Here is a 10,126-nt window from a genome sequence, read left to right on the forward strand (position 1 = left end):
CACTCTGGCACTAAGGAAGAATTAACTGACCCAACAGGCGTATCACATTTACTTATTCAGATTCTCTCATACAGAAACCACATTATATTTTTCTATAAAAGAATTTTGTTGCAGCTTTCTGAATGCAAAAATGATCAATGGAATTTTGCAGCATGTATATTCTCTGAAGACCTTCTAATGGAGTTTGACAAAACTATTCATTCCCATTTCTCTGAATGTCAGTTCATAGACAATAGTGTCCTTAGACAATGATTTGATGCAGTTGTAACTTTAATTTTTACCAAGTGAAAATGAAGTCCTGTCCAAGCTATAGTCCTGTCCAAGCTATAGTGCTCCCGGCAGAGTGTAGAGAATCTTAGCAGACAAAGTACTTATCAGTTACTCTATTTGAACCTACTGAGGAGTCAGTTGATTAAGTGAACTTAATTGAGAGAGAATATCTTTTTCATTCCAATGAGTTTTATATTATTAGGCTATAACTATTAATATTCCTTGAATCCTTAAAATGACTGTGCAATATTTGTGAAATAGTTTTAGCTGTGTTGCGAGAAAACAATTATCTCCTTTATCATTTAGAAATGCCTCTATTGGATGTGATTTTTGCTTCAATTCTATAGAAAGGGAAATTTAAAACAATACACAGTAGCATTTATTGAACATATATGCCCTGCTAACTGTGCTGTTAAAGGCTGTTACCCGTTGTCCTAAATATTTATATTCTAAGAGTTCACTGTGATTAAATTTATAAACCTGAAAATTTCTGTAAAATCACACATTTCCCCCATTTCTAGACAGCTCAGTTCCAAGGGTTACTGTGTGTGGGACACTGAAGGAAGAACTGTAGTTATGTGTAATTCTGGCTTCATTAATATATTAACATCTACTCGTAACTTATTTAGCCAAGTAAGAATGAAGTCTGTCCTAAGTTATACTGTTATCTACACAGTGTGGGGAGCCTCAGCAGACTAATAAGTTATTATTATCTTTTAAATTATTGGAGATTCCATTGACTAAGTAAACATAGTTGAACAATAATAGTATATATTTTTTGTCATGCAATATTGCTGATGAAGTCATTATTTATTGATTCATGGGTAATCTCATGAAGTGGCTACTATTAATTAAAGTAAATATCTCCCTCAGGAATGTCAGTGTATAGGTTAAAATCTAGACTATTGACATTTCTGTCCCTCTGCCTAATACAGAACAGTAACAGTGAGTCCTGTTGAAATATCTACTCTGTTAGATGCTGTTCAATGACTTTACATATAGTAACACATCTATTCTTTACAACCCTATAAGATGATTATATATATGTAAATGTATATACATACATATATAAGTTAGCATACAAAAGAGTAGGTTTCATTGTGACATTTTTGTACACATATATCATTGTTCTTATTTGTCTCCTCTCATTGGCCTTCCAAACCAGGCTCTGACTTGTTGGTTCTCATTCCCATATCCCATTAATCTTTCTTGTTCCTTCCTCCCTATCCCTTTATACCTTACAATCCTCTCTACTTTTATATGCATATAATATATTGTGTATGTACATATATATACAAATTTAAATTCCATATATTAGAGAAAACATCTAATACTGGTCTTTCCAAGTGTAGTTTATGTAGTATAATGACCTCCAGTTCCATCTATGTCCCTGCACATGCCACAATTTCTTCTTCTTTATAACTGAGTAAAAATCCATTGTCTATATGTACCACATTTTCTTTATCCATTCAGCTCTTGATTCTGTATCCATTCATCTACCCTGGTTCCATATCTTGGCTACTGTGAATTGTGGAACAATAGAAGTGGATGTGCAAATATCTTTGTGGAATGCTGACTTAGAATTCTTTAGGCAGATATTCTGAATCAACAGTACTTCTTGTTTCACTTTTCTGAAAATCTTCCATAATGGCCACACCAACTTACATTCATACCAGCTTGAATAATGGTTCCTCTTTCTCCATATCCTCACCAGCACTTGCTGTCTTTTTTTTTTTTTTTTTTTTTTTGAATGATAGCCATTCTGACTGGAATAAGAATGCATCTCCAGGTAGTTTTAATTTGCATATCCCTGATAGCTTTCTGTGTGTTGAACATTTCTTAAAGCATTTATTGGCCATTTGTAGGCAAGTTCAACTACTATTTTAGGAAACCAAAAACCCCAAAAGAGATAGTAACTTCCTCAAATCATGTCATGGATGATGGCACAGCTCCACCCAGGCCATTTTTCTGTTTAGACTGTAGGTTCCACCGTTGTCCTGCCTAGCACACTGAGCTCAATCCTCTAGTAGATGACGTACCTTCTGCAAAGTGGAATTTGTGGTTTCTTTAGTATCTCCTACCATAATTGAGAGGTAAAGGAACAGGTACAAAGCAAAGAATAATCTGCCATCACAAGGTCCAAGCCACTCCCATAGTTACCTTAGCTTTCACTTAATCTGGTCTTCATTTTTCAGATGAAGAAATCGAGACCCATGCTGACTAAACATTGTACTCAAAGTTAAACAGAGATTTCAATTTTTTGTTAAAGCAGGACATTTGGCACAGTGCTGGTTTCCCTTGTACAACAAATATTGAACACAAATATTTGTGGAATTGAATTAAAAGCTGGAATCTTTCTTGAGATTAGATTGGTGCCATGGGAGGCACTGTGGCTGGGACTGCTTTGTACATCTTGGCCATGTTCACAGGCTTCTGTGCCACACAATGATGTTCTTTCTGGAAATACATCCATGTGCTGTGTAGTCACGAGACTTGCTCTTCTACTCATATTTCTACCCAAGTTTCTCTATCTGTGTTTAACAAATTTAACAACTGTTTTATTTATCTGTTGTAGTTTTAAATACCCATGCATTTATACCATCAAACAGGTTGAACTCTTTCAGGACAGTTTATTCCAGTTTTGACAAATTAGAATCTTTGATACATATATGGCATTGCTATAGGCTTAAGACCTATATGGACTGAACTTTATTCAGTGAAGTAACAGAAATGTTTCAGAGGACATTTGACCTTGCCTGTACTTTTATATCAATTAAAATCTAACTTCAGAAAGATTTACTGTGCTGTTTTGAGTGAGACTTCCTCCGTAGTTTCAGGCATTTGAAAACTTGATCTTCAATGGATGGTACTTTGGGGGAGCTTTGGGAGGTGTGGCCTTCCTGAAGGAAGTGTATCACTGGGGGTGATCTCTCAGGTTTCAAAGCCTCTAGCCATTCCCAGTGCACACCACCCTCTCTTCACATATCTGCCTCATCTCTTCTCTCTTCTATAACTTCTCCCCCGTGCCCTTTCCCTATCCCGCTCTCTGCTTCTTGCTTACAGTTCAAGATATGAGCACCAGGCTTTTGCCTGCTGTTTGCTATCCTGTCTCCCAAATAAAGACAGACTCTTACTCCTCTAGAACCATAATCCCAAATAAACTCTTTCTGCTATAATTTGCCCTGGTCATAATGTTTTATCACACCAATAGAATGTAATTACAATATACAACAAAGAAAGTAAATACACAATTACTTTTATTCTATTTTCTAATATTTACCTAATGGACAACATTCTGGCACAGAATGAAGTTTATATAAATAAACAAATAAAATGGATTCTGTTGGTTTATTGGTTTTGGTTTGTAAACTGTAGCATATATAAGAAGTTTTTTGTACACTTTAAAAACTAAAATTAGAGAAGCATGTTTAGTAACTTGTCACTTTAAAGTCTGCTGTATTATAATTCCTAATACCTGTATAAAATTACTCAATTTGTTACGAATTTCACAAGTTACTGCTCCATAATTTTCCAAAAATATTTTAGTTATAAGATATATCTTATGTCATTTTATTATGTAAAATTAAAAAATTAAAACTCTTAATAGTTAAAGTAATTTTTAAAAAAGATTACACTTTAAAAGCAGAGAATAACATATCAATCTGTACTGGTTAGTTTTATGTCAACTATCTTCATCTGAGAGGAATGGAACTCCATTGAGAAAATGTCTCCATAAGAGTAGGCTGAAAGCCTATCTTCCCTTTCTTTATTTCTTCCTTTCTTTCTTTCTTTCTTTCTTTCTTTCATTCTTTCTTTCTTTCTTTCTTTCTTTCTTTCTTCCTTTCTTCCTTCCTTCCTTCCTTCGTTTCTTTGTTTCTTTCTTTCTTTCTTTCTTTCTTTCTTTCTTCTTTTGCTTTTTGATAGGATGATGTAATCAAAACATTTCTTCCTTCCCTTTCTTTCACCAAAATACCCCTCCTTACTTTTCTTCAAAGTTATGACCTCTTTTTTTATTAATTTTTATTGTATACACACACACACATCCATCCATCCATACATACATATACACATACATACACAAACATATATATTCCTAAATATAACCTGCTCAGTCTGAATAATGTTACTTGTACCTATGTATCCAGGCTGACATCTTGGAAATGAGCAACTAACTGTGTGCTCTTCCCTAGGGAAGACCACCTTTCTTGATCTCAGCTTTCCTTATTTGCCTATAGTTCTTTGTACAGAGTCAAGGCCTTGTGAGGTTTTTTCCATTCACTTTAGCATGTCCATTGGTGTCCTTGTTCCTTTCACATTTGGGCAGTTATGTTGATGATACTTTATGAGTGTAGCTTCTGACATTACTAACAAAATCCCCAACAGTAGACATAAGAAGTCCACCTTTGAGTTGTTGATCAGGGCTATACAAAGACTCCCAAATGATTGAGCCTATTGCTATCGCCCTTGATTGACCCCCCCAAAGGAGAAAGGTAAGTCCCTATTGCTAAAGACACCATGCTCTACTGAAACAGGGTCCAGAGACCCCTCAGCTGGAACTGCCATGAATGCCTCCTCACTGACAATCAGCTTTCATGGTACTAGAAAGTGTCATGCAGCTTCCAAAGGAGAGAAGCAAACAACAGTTCTACCTAGCTATGATGACTAAAAACTATATCAATGACCAGCATGGCACAATAACCTTAAGGGTGCAGCAGTGGCGCATATACTTTGGCAGTAACCACCAACTCTCTACTTGGATGTAAGAACCTCTCAATCAGAAGGAAACAATGCATGGTACTGAATATCCATTAAACCATTAGTTGCTAGTGAAATCATTTTTATTGGAGAAGAATCTACAAACCCTAATCTACTAAACCAGCATAATCCCTAACAACAATCTATAAACATTTGTCCCTTTATCCACAGATAAGTGTAGTCTTCACATCTCATCAAGGAAGCTTCTCTTGGCAACAGATTGAGACCACTACAGAAAACCACAACCACAACCTAATGGATACATCTATAAAACACTTCTCCCCCTAAGGCTCAGTGAACACTGAGGAAAGAGGAGGTGAAAATATTGTAAGTGAAAAGACTGTTGTGAGATTGAGTTTCTTAGTATTGTCTGAAGGACAGTTTTTAATGAGTAATTAATATGTGTGTACGATGGGGGGCTCAACTCATTGTGTGTGGCACTACTTACTCTTGGACTGATGGTCCTGAGTGCTATAAGAAAGCAAGCTGAGCAAGCCATGAGGAGCAAGCCAGCACGCAGCACCCCTCCATGGCCTTTGTGTCAGCTCATGCCTCCAGGTTTCTTCCCTGCTTCAAGCCTGACTTCCCTGGTTGATGGACTGCAACTGTAAACTAAAATAAACCCTTTCCTCTACAAGTTGCATTTTGTCATTGTGCTTTACCACAGTAATAGAAGTCCTAACTTGAGTCACAACCCTAGGACTCCTTAGTCAAAGAATGCCTTATAATTAAAATATTTTAAGTATTTAATTCTTTCTTTGATTTGCTTTGAATTTTATTTTTCTTTTACAGATGGATAAATTATTTTGTATTAATGTATTTGAAAGAATGGTGGTTTTATAGGAAAAAAACCCTTAACTTCTAGTTTTATTTGTATATATTCATTATATTTTCTTTTAATTCTATTTATTTCAAAAACATAAGATAAGACATATCAATTACTAGATAAAAACATGTCAGTCATGTGATAAAATGATTCATCAGCTTTCCAGTATAGAAAAACTTCAAAGACCTTTTCTTTATCTTCAGATGTTTGGTTCTAAAGACTGGAAGCTCATATGAGCTGTTTATTCATCAACCTGTGATTAAGTTGGACTATTTTCTGAAAATCTCTCTGATAAATTACAATGGAGACATACCATTGTTAGACTTGGAGCACAGGATAAAATAAATATGAATCCCTCCCTGTCTCCATTCCTCAAAGAGCTTGGTTTCCAGCGAAGGGGCATTATTCATCTAAAAGCAAACAATGGTAAACAAAGTGGAAAACTTTAAATCAAATGGCTATGAACAATAACCCTTTGTTCAGTACAGCACATTTATAACAGAGCACACATTAGCGGGGAAGATTTATTCATGCAATAACTATGGTGTTAATAAAAACAAAATCATCTCTAAAGATTGAAAACAAACTTCTTACAGGTGCATAATTAATATTGAATAGGCTGTGAATACTTCTAGCTCCTCTTTTAAAATGTTTGCACCAACCAACATTTACCAGTAAACTACTAGCAAATGTAGATTTGTTTATTTATTTATTTGAAGAGGGCCTGTTCTTCATTGTGTGAGTGTGTGGTGTGCACACACACATGCACATACACACATACACATTTGTACACCCATGGATGTGCATGTCTGCATTGGGTGTAATGTGTGGACAGCAGAGAAATCCTGGGAGTGTTCTCTCCTGCCACCTTGTGGGATCGAAAGATTGAACTCAGGTTGCCAGGCCTGTGTGCAAGCACCTCCACCCACTGAGCCATGGTTCTGCCCCCAAGTGCTCAGTTTTTAAGGTGTTCCAATGAATAATGATTTCAGCATGGTCACTTGCTCTTTAACTTGTAGATATGCCTACAGGTGTGCATTATTCATAAACTATGTCACATGCTGGGTTTCGAGCTTTGTGATAGCAATTGTGTTGAGCTCCTTATGCTCCAGTAAGCAACTGCTTCCCCATGTTCCTGTAGGCAATTCAAAGAAAGCTCATTGATTCAAACAAAACAACAACAAAACAAAAAACATCAAAACTGTAATTCTGTATAACTAAGAATAATACATTCTACGTCTTTTTTGTTCTCAAACTTGGTTTTCAAAATCTGTGTGCCTTAGTGAAGGAAGAAACCTACCACTTGAATGAGGAAGTCACTATCACTCATTGAATCACAATACAACCATTGGTGACATGCACTTCCTAGGAGCTAAGAGCATCTAACAGCAACCAAAGCACACATAGATGAAGGTTTATGTCAAGAATGCTCTTCAGTATCTTCACAGACCCCTGGTGGCACAAGCACACAGAAAGAAACAGTGACCCTTGTTAGCTGTTCCTAATATAGCAAGTGGAGATTCTTCCAGGTCCTTTTTTCTTTGAATAAGATGTTAGTCATTCTCGGGGATGAATCATACCAAATATTCTTTGGTTTTGGTATGATTTTTGATACAAGATCTCTCATTATAGCCTAGGCTAACCTGGAACTAGCAGCAATTTTCCTGCCTCAGCTTCCTAAATGTTAGATTACAGGAATGAGTCACTATGCTTGGCTTGCATTTTTCTAAATTTTTTTCTTCAAAGTCAGTATTCCAGAACTCATATGTAGTAGAAGTGCAATGAAAATTTGTGTGGTAACTGCCAGGAAGACTATTAGATATTGAAGCAAAAGTCACCTCAAATCCCAAACTTCAGTTTCTAAGAAGTGGCTCTCTCAAGTGGACAGTTTACTAAGCGGCCCCTTTACTATGCAGAAATGAATAGTTTACTAAATAACCACTGGAGCTTTACCAAAAAGCCTTGAAAATGCAGACACAACAAAAATTTCTGGAAATGATGGATATAAAAGTTGTTTGTTGGTTTGGTTTGGTTTTTCAAGATAGGGTTCCTCTGTGTTACAGCTCTGGTTATCCTGGAACTCACTTTGTAGACCAGGATGGCCTAGAACTTTTATTAACAAGGGTATTGTTCAAGTTAAGAGTTTTGAACACACATGTTCACATGCACACACACCCACACACAGAGTTGTGAGCGATAGAGGCAGAGAATGAAAGAGACAGAGAATTAAATACTTTAAGCAACTTAAAATAAATTTTAAAAAAATGTGTGAAGCCTTAGCTTCAATTCCCAGACTACAAAATAGAGCAAGGAGAATCTCAACCTCAAGTATTATCTTCTTATAATAATCATCAAAGTAAAATTTTTGATATTCAAATTACATTGAAATTACCATCTTAAACATTTCTAGAATGTAGGCATCTTGGGAAGATTGCTATAAAACGAACTACTAAGTACCTCCAGCAGAGTGGAATCATATGAACCCAAATCTTGTCACCACTCTGCTGTGGCCATACATGCCACATCTAATTAGACTGAAATTCTCATTATATAATGTAACCAAGAGATCCCATCATAGCATTGGGAAGGAAATATGACTACAGGAAGCAAATCAGTGTCTCTTAGGGTCAAATGAAACAGAAATTATCAGAGAGCATGCTTTGTCCTTTTTCCATGTTCATTAGAGCATGGAATAGGGGATACATTAGGACTTTAGAGAAGTTATTAGTCATATAAATTACTGCAGACTATGAGAAAATACATGGTGTCATTTCTAGCAAGGTAGTTGAAGCAGGGGGAAAGGGTAAGGTGCAGGGGCCTGGTGCCTTGAAAGCATTGGTTAGCATGGCAAAACTAGAGGTGCGTGGATTTCACCTGATGTACTTTGCCTTAACCAAAAGGATGCTCATTATTTTTCAACTGTTTTTCTAAGGACTGAATAATAAGGCTATCAACCAAGGATTTTCATTTTGTATTTTATATCCTGAATATTTCAGCTTTAACATTCCCTCTTCCTTACAAGTTCTTGTCAGATCCATGCCTCTTTGTTTTGTTTTGTGGTCCATTGGTTTTAACCATGGCTATCTTCATGAGGATGGATTTGGAACTACCCGCTGGAACTGCATGAGCTCACCAGTGGGTACACAGCTCAGGACAATGATGCCCCTCTCCCAAGAGTTGTCAATAGCCAATAGTTCAGAAGTAAGGGATAGGACACCCTACATCTCTCTCCTACTCACACATGACTCTTGATTGACCCAATCACGACTGACTGTGTGAGTTCATAATTGCAATGATTGTGTACTGTCCAGAAAATGGCGCTTCTCCTGATCTTTCTTCTCTTCCATTCTTTCCACCTCCACATGCATGATATCCTTGAGCCTTCGAAGGGGTGGTAGGAATGTCATTAGGAACATTCAAGCATCACTTATGTCGATGCCAGCAGTGCTTTGGAATTTCCCGTGCTTTCCATAAGGACCTTAATTCCACAAGGACTCTCTTTTCTTGCTGCTTCATAACCAGGACACTCTGACTTCCTTACGTTAAAACTGGCATTCAAAAGATCAAAAATCAAGAACTTCACTGTATCGAAGGGAACAAGTTTGAAAGTGACAAAGGCCAGAAGAACAGCTAAGATTATGCAAGTCTGATGACGAGTCAAAAAATCACATTGCAGAACAGCCTACAGGAGAAACAAGCATGTGGCTTGCACACCACACCAAACAAAAATGCTTGGGTAATAAACTCTAATTCTAGTTCAATACTATGCGTGACTATTTCTCTTTGGGGAAAAGAACAAATAATGATTTGGTCAGATGAACATCTGCTCTTCATTGATGAACCTCATTTTATTGTGTGAATGTATTGGGACACAGGGCCGATGCTATGTTGGGCTTTGGATAAAAGCTACCCTGAAGAAGTCAGGCGATTCACTGACTGTCTCCCAATCCACTCATATCTAGTTTCAGATAAATGGCCAAGTTGAGAGAATACTTATTTCACAGATACTTATTGAATATGTATTAAGAAAAATTTTAATTTGCTTATTAGCTAATTGAGCATTCATTATTTTTTACATGCTAGTTTTGTTATCTAGTTTTGCTATCTGTGACTTAAGAAAGCAACACTCGATTAGGTCTTATTATTCTGAATATTAGTTGGCTTTGTTTGCTTTGTCTGTTCTTCAGAGGGATAGCTGAGTCCACTATGTAACTGAGTTCAACCAGTGCCTTCGCTGGAGCTGGAACATCCAACATGGACTCACCCACAATGTTT

The 10,126-nt window shown here is 36.6% G+C and overlaps 1 long non-coding RNA gene across 1 annotated transcript in view; it reads left to right on the forward strand.

Moving 5' to 3' along the window:
- LOC100754693 overlaps positions 1-9,528 on the forward strand; it is a 33,880-nt gene extending 24,352 nt beyond the window's left edge. The window contains exons 4-5 of the long non-coding RNA XR_004772006.1: positions 5,197-5,352; positions 9,374-9,528. This is a non-coding gene — a long non-coding RNA (uncharacterized LOC100754693). The remainder of the gene's footprint in view (positions 1-5,196; positions 5,353-9,373) is intronic.
- Positions 9,529-10,126: the final 598 nt, after the last annotated feature.

The sequence above is a fragment of the Cricetulus griseus genome (genome assembly GCF_003668045.3).
Source record: "Cricetulus griseus strain 17A/GY chromosome 1 unlocalized genomic scaffold, alternate assembly CriGri-PICRH-1.0 chr1_0, whole genome shotgun sequence".
NCBI classification, from domain to species: Eukaryota; Metazoa; Chordata; class Mammalia; order Rodentia; family Cricetidae; genus Cricetulus; species Cricetulus griseus.